Here is a 21,036-nt window from a genome sequence, read left to right on the forward strand (position 1 = left end):
ATTGTAATGAACCCAAAAAAAGAAACCCAAAATTTAACTAAAATTCTAAGGCTTTAAACAGCACAAATAATACAAATTGTGTTTATAAATAGATTTCAAATTCATTTCGGTAATCCCATTGGTATTAAAAGAGAACAAAAAAATGTGATAATGTGCGTAAAAGTAAATTTAATACTTTTATATAAAAGCGTGCGTAAATATACCAATAATATAACACGTGTATGATTCTACATAATGTAGAAATACTAAATATTTTGTTGGCACAATGTTGTAAATTAATTTGATAACAAATGAAATTGTGAGATAAGTGAAAAAAATTTTTATAGTAAGCTCAAAATCTAAATTTTGGCAAATATTTTATTCATCAAATTTAATTTTGATTCATTTCAACTAAGGCCATTTCTTATTGTGCTTACAACTTCTATAATTTAGTATCTTGACGGAGTTTGCAAATTCGGGATGTAATTTTATTTAAGAACATTATATGATCAGACATGTAATTATTCTTTATGATTAGCCTATGATATTTACCATGAGGGACATTGGGATTTAAGTGTATACTGATTACAACAATTAGAAATTTGTGTTTGTGACTCTATTCTTCTCTCAAAATGTATATTCTTATTTCAGTGTTATTTCATATATACTTAACTGCCCACTATATAGCAATTATATTACAATATTGTCAACAACTTAATATGTATGTAAAATATATAGGAAAATTAAAATTCTTTTTTGGAATACAATCATTTAATACTAATATAACAGTTTCAATTTCCTATTGCAATTTGCTGTTATGCATAGTTATGTTTTCGGAGTGTAATAATTATATTTGTATATTTGATATGGAATTCAATTTATTAAGTCATAACATAATGTTAAATTTGTTTTATTTTGTGTTATACGAAATTTTACACTTTTTTAAGGCATACACTTTTTGTATAATTCTAGCAACTTTAAATATTTTGTTTTCTTTTCAAAAGAAGTGAAATAAGCAGTTTTAACAATAATAATTGCATAAATTTTTTAAATTTAATGTCAAACGAGAAAATTCTATGTCCACCACGTAAATTTGTGCGCCTAATAAAACAATTCAATATTAAGAATTTATAGAAAAGCTCAATTACTAAACTAGGTTGCAGTTGATTTGAGTATTCATAACTAGTAATTTCAGTGCGAAAAATTATTTTTAAATTTATATGGCACGTATTATAAGAGCTTTTACAAATTTTAATGGAGAAGTGTTCCTGTTAGTTCAATCACTTATGCGAAATTTTGATCAATTTATCTTTAGAGCTGTATGGCAGCTATTACAGTAAATGTTTCGATTAAATCTAAAGTTAAATGGGATTCTTGCGTTAACAAATTTTTTAATGAATTTTTGATTTATCGCTGTGCCCAACATACAGACTTGCAGACCAGCATTGCTAAGTCCATACAAATTTCGATACTGATTAAAAACTTAATACTTGTGTCAATATCTCAGATACAAACGTAACACTATTTCTTAGTGTTACAAACGGACTGGTAATTTTATAATACTTACCAAACATTAATATAATAAATTCAAATGAAATCAGTCATCTGTAAAGCAAATCATTTTCCTTATATTATTTTCTTAATAAGAATATCTGCCATTATTGCATATCAATAGGAGTAAAGTATGTCAGGTAATATGTAGTTAGACTTTCATTATTTCATTGTTTTTATATACAGATTCGACAGATATCACAATTTCAAAGAAAAAATTTGACGAATAATTGATATTATTGTAAACTTGCCTATAATTTTTGGAGGAAACAGAGATATTGAAGGGCTCTGTCACAGTGATATGTAGCGACAAATTATCCATTAAATAAAACTATTGAAGAATTTTTTCTAGCGAAATAGGCTTACCATAACTAACTGGCATAAATATTGAATTGTAGCTTTCTTCATTAACGGATACGAATATGAAACTAAGAAGCTTCCCGTTTTGTAATTTTATTAGAAATACTCTTAAAATTAAACATCGAATTTAATTTTATGTAAACATATGCATGGAGAGAATTATGCATGTAATTTTAATAAATGTAAATATGTAAGTATTTCTTGGTAAAAATTTACTACATATAATATTGCGGTTGACATTTTGACATTCAAGTAAATTTGGAAACATGCTGGTTCTATAATTATATTTAAATTATTTTCCCTACTATGAAATATAAATTCTATGGGTAGTAAATGTGAACTAGTTGCATTGTTATAACATTCAGATTGTAAAATATTGTACACGTACATATACATGTATGTATGTATAAATTCGAAATTGACCAAATATATTTTAAATTTTTGTTTTTTTTTTCAAACACTGCTATAAATGAACAACTTTACACATTATATCTTTGTCCAAAAAATGTACGGATTAATACAAGTACCTATATGTAATGTGTGCCCACGTACCGAATACATACACATATACATGTATGTATATAGGTATTATATACAAATTTAATTTAATAAAATGGCATTTTATTTTTTTTTTTGTTTAAATTTCCCTAAAAGGGTAACTAAATTTTCTTTTGTTTCCTTTTTCTTATTTTTTTGTATGGATTTCAATTAGTTTAGGTCAGACATTAAGAATTTATTTTCATTTCTACATTTCATGTATGTATATTTATGTACAAGTATGTTTTTACACAAAAGCCATATTGTTCTTGTTAATACATAATTCAATTAACGGTTTACTGACTCAACTTTTTAGTTTTACTTAACTTTTATAATAAAATCGCATATGCATATATACACACATTTCTTTAAGCTCATATATACATTAACAATCATTTACAATATGCACGCATTACACAATACATATATTAACGTATGCTTGTGTAACAGGTCTTTGAAAAAACGCAAAACAAAACCAGAATTTTATCAATATTACAATGGTAGAAACAAAAAGTCCAACATCCGGTAAATTGTCAAAATATATGTAAAAGAAAAAGAAGTAGAAAAAATTAAAAAAGGAAACCAGATTATTACAAAGTTTTATATAAGGCAAAAAATTCATAAAAAAAAAGCAACAAAATAAAATGAAATACACGATAAGCGCATAAAAATAATCGATAAAGTAGTGCGAATACATTCATTACGTACATACATACCATAATATTCAAATCCATATAGTATGAATTTTAGCTGAGTAATGAATACGTGAGTTATTATACAGGTTGATTCAGTAATCAGTAACATAATATATACCATCGTTTAGGGCATCAAAAATGAGTAAAATTTTTATTCAGAACTTTGTGTTTAATCCCAACGGTTTTCAAGGTACAGGAATTTCAAAAAAATTTTCACGAAATTTCTAATAGCCCAAGTTTTTGAAAGGGCTATTATAGGGCTTGAACTAGAAATACAAAAGTAACACTTAACTACATAATTTGTTTCTCGAAAACTCTCACAAATTTCAATTCTTAATTTTCAATTCTATTTTGCAAAGCTCAATACTGAGCCTTATCGTCACCTCTCATTTAAAATTACAAAATTAATATTTTCAATATTTCAATATAGTCAAATTTACTCGACTATTAATTGAAAAATTTCGACTAGCTCCAATATTTGTACATGGCTAAAATTAAAGAAAGAACATAATAAAATTTCTGTTTCTGTCATACCAAAAAAAAAAAAAGAAATCCTGGAAAAATGAATTTTCCTCGATTCTCTCAACAAAGGAAAATTTTCACTGTTGCCAGATTGATTTTGGATGTATTAAAAGAAAATATGTATGCATGTATGGATGTATGTAGATTGGTTGGAAAGTAATATAAAGATTTGTGTTAAGAACTCAAATGTTACTCATTTATTTGGTATAAAAATTTCAATTTCGGAAATTTGTTATAATAAAGTTGGGTCAAACCAATGATTTGTAAAGTAGAACTATTCCTTTCAACAAGTGAAAATACTGCTTTTAACAACCATCTACATTGTTAAAATTACTTTCATTCACATATTTCAGAATATTGCATACATTTAGGAAGAAGCAAAAAAAATTGAAACATAACATAATGCTGACAGCATAAGTAAAATTAATAATGTTCAGTTATACTGTACGCCGATTAAAAACAAAACTCCAAAGGTGTACAAAAAGTTCACAGAGTGAAATTAATAATCACTTTTTCAAAAATTGTATTGGAAAAGTGCTAAAGAGAATTTCTTGGCGAATTTTCAAAGCTCTCCTTTGTGGCTGAAATAATTAAAAAAAAATTTTTTGAAGATTTTTGCAACACATTAGACGAAATAACTTTGTTTTGTTTTGTGGGTAAACCTTACCTTTGGTGCTACTGGTGATTAATATATTATGAACATAAAAACTTATTATTGAATACGGTCTGATCTGCTCAATTAAGAAAAATCTAAATAATCATCAGAAGCACATCATTTGGTATTATACGGTTAGGCTGTTTTTGCTCCTTGATTTTTTGTGTTTTGTTTTGGCATTTCAAACGTCAAAATATTACCAACGTCAAATCATAACTAATTTTAGTTTGTCATTTGACTATATAAAAATTTAAGTCGGAAAAATATTGTCAAATTACTATCAATTAACAAAAATATAAGTAAGAATAACATTAAATAAGTGAGCATTTAATTGATTGATTTGATGATTTGACAGCTTGATTTGACGCTCAATTTCATATTTAATTTGTAGAACAATATTAGGATAAATTAATAGACGCATTATACGTTATACTTGATTTACGATATTGGTAAAAATAAGTTGAATTCAATCGATACTCAATTGATACTTAATTTAATTTCTATAATTAATTCTCTAGAAACTTTGTATAGAAATCATTTTTTCTCACAATAATTTTTCGATTATTATGTACATTGTTCGATTATTATATTTATGTACATAGATGTGTTTTAAAAGTTGAGATTTAAAAAATTCAATAGTTGATAGATTACAAAAAATAACAAAAAAATACAAGATTTCCGACGGAAATAAAATTATTATATGTGATTAAGAAGCAATTTTTATATTTTCATTTTTCACAATATTATTTAATATACATACACACATGCAAACGTATATAGTCATATAAGCTTCAATATGCTGTAATAAAAATTTTAATAATATAAATGAAAATATTAATGATGACCTATGTGGTCCACATAAATGTAATAATAATTATGAAATTTTCTTTTTTTTTAAAAATTAATATTAAAATTTATTTTTAATAATTCATGTAATTATTGCAGGAAAATTTTACATTTGCCGAAAAATTCAAATTTATTGCTTTAGTAAAAATTTTAATTAACAGAAATTTGAAATTTCAATTGAGAGGAAACAAGATATTAGGCTTTCACCTTTACAATTTTTATAAATTTTTTTATTTTACAGTTAAATTGTTTTGCTCATATCTCTCTTACTTATCGTAAAATATATATACAGAATACATTTATTGTAGATGAGCTACCCTTCTCTTGTATTGTTCTTTGGACTTATATAGTTTAATTACCACAACATTATTTTTAATAATTCATTAATATTATAACAAAAATGTAAAACAATTTACGGATTATTCGCTAAAATTTCAGTATTTTGTTAACTAATATAATAGAGGGAACGCATTCTAAAACATACAATAAGACAATTTGTTTTTTTTTTTTGCAAATTTGTTTCTATGGTTGACTTTAGTGTTATACAAAAATTGTGACCATTGCAATTTGTCGAATTTCAAAGATATCACAAAAATATTATAGAAAATCTTTCGGAAAACTGCAATTTTTAAAAAAATTATTCAAAAAATATGAAAATACTTTCTTTAACCTAACAAAATTTTTATATTGTTTTAAAATTTTGTGGTTGTTATGATTGTTGAAAATATTGTTAATGGTGAATTGTATATTTAATAAATTTTGGAATTTGCAATAAAATTTCATACATTCATAAATAAAACAAAAATATTTTTCAATTATTCAAAAATCTCAATATTCAAATATTGTATGGATGTAGGCACAATATGATAGTTTGTTTTGATTATAAAATAAAATATTCATATTTCAAAAAAATTCTTTAAAATATAAAACAAAAGAGTAATATGTAGGTATTGCATTTCATTATTGCAGTTATTGGAATTTTCTAAGTTTAACTATTTGGGAGTTACTAATGAAATTCTACTTCGTTTTTATGCACAAAGTATTTTGCATTAATATTATTGTGAATTTATTACGATTTTTGAAATTATTTCTAAAAAACACAAACATACATACATGTACATACTTACATATGTCAACGAATCTGCTAATGGAATAGAAACAATCGAGATTAAATCTATATAATCAATTAAAAAGAAATGAGGTACTTTATAGTTTAATACTTGAAAATTTGCTGTAGTCGATTGTGTATGCATAGCATTTTATTATTTGTTTATTTGTAAACTGGTTACGACAGTACCAGTAATAAATTTGCTGTTAGTTTGAATTGTTCCTATTTGTTAAATTAAAATTAACATTTTATTAAGCATTTATGGTATAACTATTTTGCTCTTAAAGCTTGTTATTCGAAATATTAAAAAGAAGTACAAAATTAAAAATGACGGGTCATTTTTATTCACCGCGTTGTTAATTAAAAATTTTCGTCCTCCACCACAGAATTCATTTCAGTTTGGTCTTTACGGTATAAATTTGTCTTATCTGTAAAAATTACAACAATTTTTTTTATTTTAATTAAAAACGAATTAAAATTCAAAAAAATCTCTGTTTGCTGTGATTATACACAAAAACGTTCGTGACGTAAAAAAAATCTTGTACAATATAATGCAGATGCTAAATTTGGAATTAAAATTTGGAGAAATTTTTATATTGTCTGGGAGTATTAAAGGGTTAAAACAGATATTGTACAAGACTATATAATTTTGATAAGTGTTTCTTAAACTTTTTAATGTATTCGAACCCTTTCCAATGTGAAACTATACTCTCGGACCCCTATGAAAATTAGATTATTTTTTTGTACGGAAAACAAAAATTAATTCAAAACTCAGAATATCTACATACATTTATATTTATTGATATACATAAAATCATATATTAAAAAGAATTTAGATACTGAAAAAATTGACCAAAAATTAATAAGTTAATTGTTGTTGTTTACTCATTATAATGATATCAAATCTAGATAATCATTCGTCTTCAAATGATTTCTTGTTTTAGATTAGGCGAAAATCCCATTTCATATAAATATATTATTGAAAATATGGACTCAGAACTAAATCTATTCTAGCTAATTCTGAATAAGTATCCAATTGCATACACTAGAACATATGTAATTTTAAAGTGCGGAATTTCATTTGACTTTATGCCGTGTATTCTCGTGTCTTATTCGAGACAATTGACTGTAGAGTTATTTTTATTAAATTATTGAGAAAAAATATTAAATTCGTTTAATGTATATTTGTATATATATTTTTTTCATGTCTGGGACGGTAATAATTTGAGACGATTCAAGTTAGCTTTTATTGAAAATTTAAAAACATTTCTTGCACTTCCTTGAAATTGTCTTCTCGCATCTTCGATTAAGAATCACTGATTTATATAGCTGTTTAAAATAATTTCGTATATAGCTAATTATTTTAATTTAATTATGTCCAAATAAATTATATAAATGTCTCATGAGACATTTTACTTTCTATTTTATTCTCTCATGACAATTCTGATTGAGAATCGCTAAAGTATTCTTCATAGTTTTTATAAAATTTCTAATAAATATTTTGTAAATCAATTAACATTACAAACACTTAATATTATTTACTACATTTAACATTGATCTTAATTGTTATATGATGTCATTAAATTAAAATCTATTGAATATTTTATAAGTTTTAATGGTAATGATGTTCTTTTGAACATTCTTTTTCTTCTTCTTTGAAAATGAATTACTATGTGTACTGAGTTATTGTTTTATTTAATTGTATAAACATATTATTGAATATTAATAAATAAATAATGTTGATTAATAAATTGAATTTAGATTTAAATGGATGAACAACCTACACGAAAATCAAAAATTCTATATTATTTCTTTTTGTAAATTATTAATCTTTTGTATATCGTATACATACCTTTCCAAAAACAGTAATACGAATTTATTAAATACATACACATATCACAAGAATTTAGGAATATATACATACATAAATATGAGATATTAAGTATATCATAGAGTATTTGTGTTTTATACAATAAATTTTTATAAAAATAAAATCATTTACAAATAATTTTTATTTGTATGTAAGAGAATGAATTAGACATGACTCTTATATATGTTTATGTGTATTGTAAATTACACTTTGAAAATTTATTGAAAATTGTTATATACACAAATGAGCTAGTCCGCAATACATTTATTATGTATAGAATTTACATTGTAGCAGAATAAATTGTATTCGATTTGGTAAAAATTTTCCAGTCGATAATGTTAGAAATATCAATTCCAACCATTAAACAATTACTGTTATACAAGGAAAACAAATTTAATAAAATTTGTTAGTTAGACTGTGATTAACCCTGTCATTTTGGGTAGCCAATTTTACTCTTTTACCAATATTATTGCTCTCTAAAAATTAAATTTCTTAAGCTTTTGATGTTTTTCCAACATAACGAGATTTTGGTATTTTTAATTGATGCATCCGCCTCAAATTTCCCTTTGGTATTTAAAAATGGACTTTTTTCTATCAAAATCCTTTTACCATCTAATGATTGAGGGTATAATATCTGAATATTTTGATTCCGTTAATTACCATTGCATTTTTATAGAAAAATTTTTTCTGCTGTGTAATATGAGCTCAAAACACAAAAAAATTCTTATGGGTAAAAATATTTGCAGAGGCATGTATAATTTACAATACAGGGATAATAGAAAAATTTATTTTTAAATTTTATTTTTAGTTATTTTAGGGTATACTTGTGTTTATTTCTGTATCAATACCCTTGGAAAATGAATTAAAGTAATTTTGAAATTATTATCATTTTTGGTTACTAGAATTTCTAATGAAATTAATAGTATTTATAGAGTGTTCATAAACCATAACAATGTGGGTCTCATAACTTCCTTTCCTCTTAATTGTAGCCTTGTATAACTAAGTATTATTCATTTAATTTCGTGAATGAAATTCAATTAAATTTTGAAGTTTCCTTGTAGAATAAGCCAAAAATTTATTTTACGAAAAATAACACCTATTTGGTACTTTTACAGAATTATGGTTTTGGTTTGTGTCCAAAACTAGTTGAGATATAAATTTGTACAAAATTACAATTACAAGAAAATTTTTAAAAAGCCACCGAAATTTTTCTGTTATATAAATTATTACAATTATCCTTACTCCTCGAATCTGAAACTGGAATATTTACTGAAACTGAAAATTCCAGAAACAAACTGTTATATACGCACACCGCCCTTAATTAATATTAAAATTAAAATTTTTCTTCAAAGATTTCAACCAGATGAATTAGAAGAGAAAAGAGAGAAAAATTTCGCAGCATCTAAGAAGTAAGAAAAATTAAAATAATTTTTTTTTTTTCGTATTTTCGCTCGCAATTCCTTTTTTTTTTTTAAATCAGTAATCGCAAAATATTACAGAAAAAAAAATAAATCTGTTAAAGGAAATACGTTTTTCTTTTTTAAATTAATAAAAAAAAATTTGTCGCATGTTTTTTATATTTGTTTTTCTTAAGCTGATGGCTAAAATTATTTAAAAGCGGATCGTATAAAACTTGGAAACAAAAAGTAAAATGAGATTTAATTTGGCAAGAACAAAAAAATTAGATAGGAAAAATGGACAATAGCGAAATTATAAGAAAAAAATTTTTTTTATAATGGAAAGAATTAAGGTAAAATATGATAAAGATCCGAGCAACAATGGTAATTAATGAGTTTCATATTGCTTTTTTTTTTCTTTATTTTTCTTAATTTCAACGGTTCAAGAGTTTTTCATTACATTTTCCATAGTCAATTTTAATTTTCATAAAAAGTTGATATTTGAACGTATTTAAATGATTAATTTTCAGAGGCGTGGATTTTAAATGCAAGCTGTTAATTCCTTTTTTTTTATGAATTTTTAAGAAAAAACAAATGGCATTTTTTTTTAATAAAAGTTAATAAATTATTTTTAAATATTTTTTAATTCCTCGTAGGAATTAATTAAAAAGTTTTCTTCTATTTAATATGAAATTTGAATTCAAAAAGTTAATTTAATAATTATGAAGATTTATTTTGGATTGATTGGTTTTCTAAATAGACAATAATATAATAGAAGAGTATAGAATAAGCTGAAGCTTATAATAAGAGCTGTAGAAAATAGTGTAAAATTTATGTTCCGCATTGTGTCTGAGAATTATTTTGAAATGTTACACTATCCGAATTGCATAGAATGAATTCTAGAAACGCAACGAATTAATAGCAAATCGGGCATTCCAAAAACCCTGGATGAGTTTGTAAACTTTTGATTATAAATGTTAACCGGTACGTGTTAGTTAATATGTAAATTGGCCTAGAAGCAATGTGCTGAAATTTTTAAGAAAGGTGGTAATAATATACTTATAATATAATCATTTATAATGTCAATTGAAAAACAATTGTTAGGATCAAGAAATCAAAATTTGTGTCCCGAAATAAATAAAATTACTTTGTTCATGCATCTATTTAAATTAGCAATTTAGTATTATAAAACTAGTATGCACATTTAAAATAGTATTTTACTCATCGCACAATATTGAAGTAATAACAGTACCTGTATCGTATATGGATAACTGGAGTATAACACTTCTTAAAAATTGTATTTTTTGTGCAATTCTTAAAAGATAAATTAAAAACAAAAACCAATTTTGAAATCGTAATTAAAGAAATTGTTTTATAAAACTAATAGCCATAGTTATTATGGTTAAATAACCTCAGTAGTTGGACCTTAGTTAACGTACACCCTGTTTTTAATTATATTGTCCGTTGGTCTTAAAATTTTATTAAAAATCTTTAATTACAACACTATAAATAGTCATTAACTTCATTAGGAAATCACATGCTAGCTACTAGGACCAAATTTAACCATCTACTTTAATCATGTTTATCGCGAACCGAATTTACATTTCTCGCCAGATGTTCTTGAAATTCAATAGTTTGACTCTGAGTTTTTAACAACAATAAATCAGTAATAATTTTCGGGAAAATTTACTAGAGGCGGATTTTTAAATTATTAACCATTAGCTAACAAACTATATAACAAGACTTCTTAAATTTTAATGTTTACAAGAGTTCTTTTCGTGAACGAAACTAACTGACAAAATTTTTCAGAGAAACCTGATCACAGAAAGTTAACTTCTAAGTTTATTAGCTAGTGGATGATTATTTTTCTTAGAATTTTAAATAATTGTTCAAAGGAGTGGTAATTTTGTACGATATTTTCATTAAAGTAGAAAACATGCTTTGTGGTCGGGTATATGCTGACCACATCAGATATTTTTGTCTCGACTTATTGAAATAAGAAATTGACATTTATTTTGCTATTTACAGACAGAAAATATTTTTTATACTTAATATTATTTTAATTATATACGTAAGAGTAAGTGTGATTATTCCAATTTTTTCACCTTTCTAATTAAAAGTAAAAGTTCCAGACAATTAAAGTGAAAATCGGTTTCTAAATAAAAGTGAAATTATTTAAATTATTTTCTAAAATGAGATTAGGGTTCGTGAAATGAAAATTTTTCTTTCTAAATTTTTGGGTTTATTTTTTTTAAAGGTATTCGCACTTTATTTGTTTAATTAAGAGACTGCTGTAATAACTTAGCTCTTAATTAATATTATAATTTTCATTACTTTTGATTATAAATTAAAAACTCTTTAAATAAATTTTTTTAAATTAGCTTCATCACACTTTTGGTTTTATAAGAGAATGAGTACCTCTAATACACCTTATCTATTCGATTCTATTATATCAAACTCATTTATCTAATGCCTTTTTCTTTATTGTGTAATTAAAATGAAAAAAAAAACCTATTTTGGATTTTAAATGATTTTTGTTTTCTCTCTATTCTTCTTCTGTTTAAATATTTGAAAGTACATAAGATTTTAATCTAATAAAATAACAATAAAAAAAAGCAGAAGAAGAAGAAGAAAATCTGACATTTAATACCCACCTTTTAACCTTTGAAAATAATAATAATTACCTTTTTTTTTTGTGTGTCTGCTTAAATAATTCGTCAAAATGAAATTAAATTAAAGGTAATTATGTAAAGGTGCGGTAATTATATAAGTGGAGTGTAGTTATCATTCATTATAAAAATAATAATAATAAATACAAGCATAAAGAAACTTTTTAAGAAATTTGATGGAAAAAAATTTTTTTTTCTACATAAACTTTTGAAATATACAGTAAACAAATAATATATTAACGGTATTAAGATAATTTTTGTAAATTAATTATTGTGTTAATTCATAACATAATTGTGATTTTTTCAAAAAAATTCTAAAATTTTCCAAAATAAAAAATTTAAAAAATTGCATATATTAGGGGGTACGAGAAAATTTCTGGCCATGTTCCATACGAAATATTCGGCTATATTTCTTATTGTAAAACAACCGCAAAATTTGTCTGTGCTATGCGTTCCGCTGAATTGTTTAAAATGAGTTTGCAAAACGCAATCTCATTTAAAAACTTCAAATTAAAAAAATTGCATATATTAGGGGGTGCGAGAAAATTTTCTGGCCATATATTACACGGAATATCCGACTATATTCCGTATTGTAAAACAGTTTAGAAACTTTAATGATATCATGCGTTCTGCCGAATTTGTATAAAATGCGTTTACAAAACGCAAAAGGTCGAAATTGTGCATTCAAAAAATTCTGGATATTTTTTTTATAAAATCTTGACCATAAGTTATACTTGCAATAGTTGCGTATCTGAATTAAAATAACGCTAGTTATCGATTTTTCGTGTTGATTTTTTTTTTTTTAAAAAACAATTACCAAATATGAATTTGGTAATTGTTTTATTACCACCAAAAATGGTGGCAATAGTAAATTTTGTAAACACTTTCTGGCAGAGAAAAAAATGTTTCTTCTATCTTCGGTAATTTAATATCATGTATTTCTCTATATCATACTCCTAGATTTAGTGAAATAAATGAAAGAAGTTATCGAATTCTGCAACTCAATAGATCACTTGAAATAACATATAACAATATTTGTTCTAAAATGTAAAAACTCTCTAATTTTGATTTGATTTTTGAGAAATTTGATGAAAACTTTATGATTACAGTTTCAAAGACACGAGCTATCGAAAACTGGAGTTCAGCTTATTTTTAGAACTAATGATGAGGAACAAGACAGCGATTAAATATCAATAATTAATATTTATACAAAGTGATAAAATCACAGTCTTCTGATGTACATCGTTTTGGTGAAAAATATTGTTAAAAATTAAAAAGAAAAATTCAAATACAGTTATCTAGGCAATTTTGCGCTAGAAAGAGCAAGTTATAGAAAGCCAGCCAGTAAGCTGTCATCTAATGGAACTTTAGGTAAAATTTCTCTTCTAGGCAAATATTTTTATTTCTTACAAAAATCATATTTGTATAATATAAATTAGTTCCATGATAAATATTATGTAAAAGAATATCTTTTTGGAAATATGACAGAAGCTAAACGCAATTAGAATTTTTAATGTGTGGGTAATCTTAAGAAGAAATATCAAATCGTGGAAAATTGAAGCATCTATAAATAACAGAAACACACCATACAACTTGTATAGCTGAACTCAATTTTCAATATTCACTATATAGTGGTACAGGGCAGACCACTATTGCGAATATTACTAATTATAATAAAAATTATACAATCACTGTATGTAAAAGAAGCTAGTGTCCACCCAAAATTATAAATAAATTAACTGTTCCATTTTCTTAGAAAAAAATTCATGTTTCACTAAAGAAAAAGGAAATCTATTTAACAAATATTTTACTTAAATATTATTTTAGCAATTTATTCACAATTTTAATGGAAAAAGTGTGTTTTTCCTACTTCAAATAGAAAACTTATTAATATATTTCCCGAAAAAATCTTATGTATATTTTGTTTAGTCCAAAATTTTAATTTAATAATTTATTTACAATTATACTATATTTATATACATTTTAGTTAATTTGTCAATTGCTTGGAGGTTCAATGTTAAATAAAATTCACCTTTCTTTTGTATTTTTTTTTTATTAAATTTTTGTATACTTCCATAAAACACAAACAATGTTAGTAGATGTGCTTGTGTAGATTCAAAAAGAAAACGAATAAAATAAATAATTTTTATATTAAAAAATAATTTATTCAAAAAAGAAAAAAAAAATTAAACTAAATTATGCCGCGTCTCTTAAAAAAATAAAAAATTTTTTTTTTGTACTTTTTAATATTTTTTCAAGAAAAAATATCTACCCACACACATACACTTCACTCAAAATATATAATTAAATGGAACTTTGTCAAAGTTAATGTTAACCTTCTAAAAGAACAAAATATTTTTTTTTTTGGTTATTGTTTTTGGTATACCCCCGTAAAAGTGTCCTTGTTAATAAACTTGTCTTGTCATTTTTTTCAAAACTATGGCAAAAATATTTATAATATTTTTTAATCACGCCAATACTATAACAAAAAAAAAATATAAAACAAAATGTTTGTTAATAATGCCGATAATGACATTTTTTTATATACCTACAGTATAACACACTTAAAAGAAACGATATCTTAAAAAAAGGAAAGCATTTAAAGCAAAACATAAAGTAAATGTCCCAAAAAAGTGGTATAAAGTTGGCAGATTTATTTGTGTTTTCTATAAATTTGTGACTACTTGTGCAAGTTTTTTGCTTCAATACAAATATTTTTTCAAGCTCAGGGTTTTACAATATGGGCAATTTTTATACTTACTAATCAAAATCTGAAATTCTAAGGAAATATTTAAAACACATTTATGGTTTCCATGAATTACACACCATAATTACTCTTTTCGGTATTCTTATTCAAAAAAATTCGAATTTTGAACAAAGCTGAGAGCTCAAGTCTGAACCATCACAATGTTTGAAAGAAAGGAGGAGGGGTGGCGAGGTGGGAGGATCCTAGAAAATGGAGTAAATATATTGTTGAATTTTTGTTCCTTGCATCAAATAATTGAAAATTTTCTCTAAAATTAACATTAACAAATAATAAAATTAAAAGCAATGTACAATTTGAAGAATCACGTGTCTCTACATTTCTATAAAATTTTCTTTAATGTCTAGTTTTCTAGATTTTTCAAACGAAAAATTAAGATTTTTAATGAATATTATCTCTAGTATTATAATGCGAGCTTAAAAAATTTGAAAATAATATAATTTCTCCTTGTAAAATAATATTATATGCACAATTTTAGTGAACATTAGCTTAAATATGGAATATTTTAAGAATATTTGAGAAATTCAGGAAATTTAAAATGTTCTTAACTATAAAAGTTAAAGCTTCATTGTAAATATTAAGCGGACAAATTTTAATAGAAGGAATGGTTAAGTTTTTTTAAAAATTCGAAATAAAATTATGCTTTTCCATTTTAAAGGTGTTATACTGTGTGCAAATTTTACTATAAATATAAACTTACTCGCATTTATTTGGATATTTGATAATGTATCCATGTATGTATATAAATTTTGTAGGTATAAATGTTATAATATTTGCATATTTCATATACATACGATATACAATATTTATATAACAGTTTTTATGTGAGTTTAAAAATTTTAAGAAAAACGGTAAACACCTGTTGCCTTGTCAGCGTTCTACAAAATATTTTCATTTTCTTTTTTATTCAATATTCGCTTTAACAAATTGATATTCTCTTATAATTCGTATAACAATTTTTATTGTTTTTATTTTTTTCCCATACATTTCAAATATGAAAAAGTTTAGAATAAAGGCGAACAAAAAAAAAAAATATAAGAAAACACAATAAAGTAAAATGAAAGAGCAACAGTAGCGGTCTTTAATTATTAATATAGGTACATACTATACATACATACATAGTTATATAGACAGTTAATATTTTCTCTGTAAATTTTTTTGCCTCTTTGCTGTATAATCAAAAATTAAAGTTACAAATTACAATAACAATAAATGATAGGCTAAATAAAAAGTTTATTTTAAAGACGACAGCGTGTTAATGGTGAACAATTTTAAGATACATAGGTGTGTTTAATTAATAATTAATTGTAATTGGTTACCAGAATTAGAAATAAGGTTTATAATTTAATTTGTGAAAAAAATTAAAGTTGAAACAAAATTTTTCATAATTTAGGTGAAAATTTACTGCACTTTCGTCTTCAAGCGGCTGATATTTTTCAGTTTCATCTTTTGCCGGTAAAAACGGATGATGTAGCTCAGTCAAGAAAAAGGCCTCTGAATACCAAAAGCTTTGAATTTAGCTTTCAAGTACCGATATATAAGAAACTTTTGTTTTGGTAATTTCACTTGAATTATTAAACTATAGGTGTTGCGGTGAAGGGTTAAAACACTTGAATTTCTTATTCAACAATTATAAAATAAAAATTTCTCCTGCCCTGTCGTATTTGCATTTAAAATCAATAGTAAAATTACGAGTATTTAATTTTTTTTTAATTGCAACGGTAAATGTCATGTATGTGGTCATATGTGTGACGAGAAATTTATAAGGAAACCTTATTGTTTACAGTAAAATCTTCAATATTATTTGAATTCAATTTATTTATTCTTCTTGCCATAATTATAGTTTTTCTTTACCATTGAAATATAAGTGATTCAATATAATTTTTTTTTAATAATTTTAATTTTGTTTTTCAAAAAGAGACAAAAAAAAAAATGATTTCATTGCACGAATTTATGTGGGAAAACCTTTATATGGTATGGGTAATTTGCAATTAAATTTATTTTCTCATTATTTATTTTGTTCTTTTGTTTTTTTTTTTAACATATTTGAGTGTTAATTCATTACCAGCATTTTAATTTAACAATATTTAATATATACAAACATGAAAACAATATGAAGATTATTCTGGATTCTTCAGACAATTAGTCGTTTTGAAAAATGTATATACAACTCAAGTAATGTAACGCAAAATCAATTGTGATATTAATTGTATAATCGTATAATATTGGTGATATTTGAACCAGGGTAACCACTGATGTCGGCTACCAAGGCCATTAGTCGTTTTCACCTATATCCACAGGGTCTTTTGTGATTCCCATTTCCAACAACATTACCACTATACCTAGGCCTCTGAAAAATTGCGGTATAGGAGTCACATTGAGCCGCGAGATTTTCTAAACCTCTTTAGAAGCATCTCAGTCGCAGGCAAACTACCACGTCACATTCACGCAACAAATGCTCCACCTTTTCAAATTGCCTTCCTTTTCAAACGGTCTATCGAGAGGCAATGTAGAATCAGTACAGTCACCAATAGCCTCAGGACAATCTTATATGGCCGAGATTATCATTTTACTATTGTAAGGTTGGATAATTTCTTTTTTTTTTAGATTTGAAATGTATTCGTATAACAGTAATGAGATTTTTTTTTTTTGTCTCAAATAAACGTATTACAATTAATATAAATATTATTATTATGTCATTTGATTTTAAACTTTTCACATTTTTATATAAGTAATCGAATATTTTAATTCTAGAATATCACCGTAATATCAAATCACAAAATTTAATTGAATAGAAAAGTGTGTCAATCAATATAAGCAAAATAAAATCGTATGAATAAATAGTTGCTTATTTAATAAATGTCAAAATCTACATATGATAGGTTAAGTTTCTTACAAAAAAAAATATTAATATTTTTATTAAAAAAGTGTTATACAAGAGTTCTTTTTACAAATTTTATATTAGATTTTTTTAGTAAGGATATCAATATGTGTGTACAATATAAATTTTTTTTAAATTTGCTCCTTTTGAAATGTCCCTATTCATTTGAATTATCAATAAATTAAAAAAAGCAAATTTTATTTTCAGAATATTTTCAGAATGAAATTAAATCTCCTCATATACATGTGTGCGTGCATGCATACATTGTATAAGTTAAGAATGAATTTTGACATTTAAAATTTTTATTTCAAGACAAAGTTTCTTTACATTACATAACATCTTTCATTTCATTCCTTCTTATGTATAACTTTACTTAAGCGTCATAATTGATTATTTCATGTAAATGTCAATAATGTGTTGGCATAACAATAACTTTTGACGAAAAGTAGAAATTTACATACATACTAAAAAAAAAATGTGTAAAAGTACACTTTTAAAAATCTAGAGAACAATTTGTGTCAATCAATAATATTTTTTATGTGAGAGTAAATCTAGAGAATCAAATTGATATTAACTATATCGAATATTATTAAGAGAGGAATTCAATGTAATCTTATGTAAGCTGCGAATTATTGAACGTTATATAGAGTGAGATGAAATATTAAGTGTTACCATAATATCAGAAAATTTATCTTATATATATGTAGTTTTCCCATAGTGCGAGGTAAAACTTGGTTGCAATAAAAAAGCAATCCAAATACAAAAATTTTATAGTTTTAAAAAACTAATTAATATTGGTACTTCTTAATGGTAATGACTTACTCAAAATTCTTAATTTTCACCATATGCAGGAATTAGATCTTGCCACTCAGCAATAAAATATTTAAAACCTATTGACAAAAAATTATAATTCAATTCATTTTTACTAATTTTAGTACATTGCGTTTCAACTTCTTCACCTGCACATATAAAATAGCTCTATACAGTTACATCATATGACTTATGAGAATTTGCATATACAAATAGGTCAGTGTTATATTTGACAGTATTTGACAATTTTGGAATCAACAAACAGAATAAGCACCTTTTTTTAATATTTTTAAAAGGTGCTAAAATCTGAAGAAATTCACAATAATTTTGAATATTTCGAAACGGCAATGCTCTCCACATATGTAGTTGTAAAAGTCGAGTTGAAAAGGTCTGTTGAAATATTAAAAATTACAAAGATTTTTACAATTATGAGTTAATAAAAATTTGTATTTCGATATAAAGTCTTTCCCTTTATTCATTATGCGTATAGGTAAAAGGTGGAGATTTGGAATGGAGAACATTCTAACTTACAGTTTTTTCCACTTATGTGATTTTCTCCAATCGAAAATGCTTACGTAAACCTACTTTTGTTTCATGTTTTCGTTCAAAATTTTAAAATTATTATTGTTCTTAAGTATATAGTATAACATAAGTATAACAAGTTGCAAAACAATACCGAAGAGAAATTTATTTTGAGATTATTTTCACACATACGCGTTATACTCATACATATATATTCTGGAATCTTTAAACTTTTGGTTTGGGTTCATATTTTAATAATCACTTCCACATTAACTACAATAAAGCAATACCCATCCACCATCTTTTTTTTTAATAATTAATATGAAATTTCTACCTTAAATTTAATTCGAACCTTGACATATTGTTTAGGCACTAATAATAAAACGAACATGATAGGAATTTTAGATTTTGAAATGGGTTGGATTTTTTAAAAATAATAAGTATGTTGTTAATATATAATGAAAATTAAGTGCTTACATTGTGTTTGCGGTACAGGCATACGGTTTTGAAAAGATGTCACTTAAAGAAATATTAAGGTTTACCCGTGTCGAATAAAACTTGCTTTAGTAATAGAGACAAAAATTATACCTTAATGGCAGAGTATAACGTAAGAATAGAATTTTTAAAGTAGTTTGATATAAATATAGTTTTGTTCTTTTTTACAATCTGGCAAATAAATACATGGGTACTTACATCGCTTTCATAATATTGTACAACATGTAGAATCTAAAACTTAAAATAGAATCTAAAATATTTTCGTGAATGGTTCAAATAATATGTAAAATACAAAAATTTTATAATTGGATTATTAATTTGGAATATGTAGCTATATGTAGCAACTATATAAGCTAATTTTGTTAAATTAATTGCATTCATAAAATTTAGAAATTAAATTCAAAGGCGTATTTAATTGAAAACAACTTGCATTACGGATTAGAAATTTTAAGAACTTGGTATTATTTGTGTTGGTTAAGATTAATTTTCTAATTCTTACCATGAAAATCCCATTCTTATACCATGATATCGAATCGAAATTTCTTGTTATACATATCGATAAAATAAAATAGAACATTAAATACACTTTTATAAAATTTATTATGGCTTCCCTTACAATTTTAAGAATTAGAATTCATTTATTACACGTTACACTTGTATATCCATAAAAACAAATAAAGTTTCTCTTAAAATTTTGGCTACTATTTCGAAAGTGACTTATATATTTAGTACTTTATATACTTAATGCTACTAATTTTAAATTCCTGTCTGTTTGTTAAAGACAGTTTTCAGCATATTAGAACATTTTCCATGAGCTAAGAGTTCCGTGAATTGAAAGTAAATTATAATTCCATTGAGAATTTTTAAAACTTTTTCTAATTTTTTTCGTGGTTTATTTTTTAGATTTTTTCCAAAAAAATTTGAAAAAGTATGCTATCACTTTTTCCGTCCGTCCATCCGTCCGACCATTACCTATTTTACAAAACTTCTACACTCTTTAAGACAGAAAGCTGAGTTTTCATATACTAATAGTAGAAACTTACTTTACTAGAAACTTATTTCCGTAGAAAAAAAAATATGCCCGTCTCCCCTCCCTCCAAAAGTTAGAACCCCTAAAAGTCCTAAAAATACAATTTTTTGAAAATTTATTTTGAAGAAAACCATAAACATTTTTTGAATTTTGCAGACGCAGAAAAATATTAATTTGTTATTTTTACAGCGTCACTATTCACATAAATGAAAAGTAAAGAGACAAAATGACTGCTTAAATTAACTGTAATTTAAAATATGTGTTTACAAATTTTAACAACTTTTAGATGAATCGTTATATATTTCAGTTTGATAGAAGAAAATTCCAATTTCCCACTGGAGAGGG

Source organism: Condylostylus longicornis, unplaced genomic scaffold (genome assembly GCF_029603195.1).
Source record: "Condylostylus longicornis isolate FDR11 unplaced genomic scaffold, ASM2960319v2 ptg000040l, whole genome shotgun sequence".
Lineage (NCBI taxonomy): Eukaryota > Metazoa > Arthropoda > Insecta > Diptera > Dolichopodidae > Condylostylus > Condylostylus longicornis.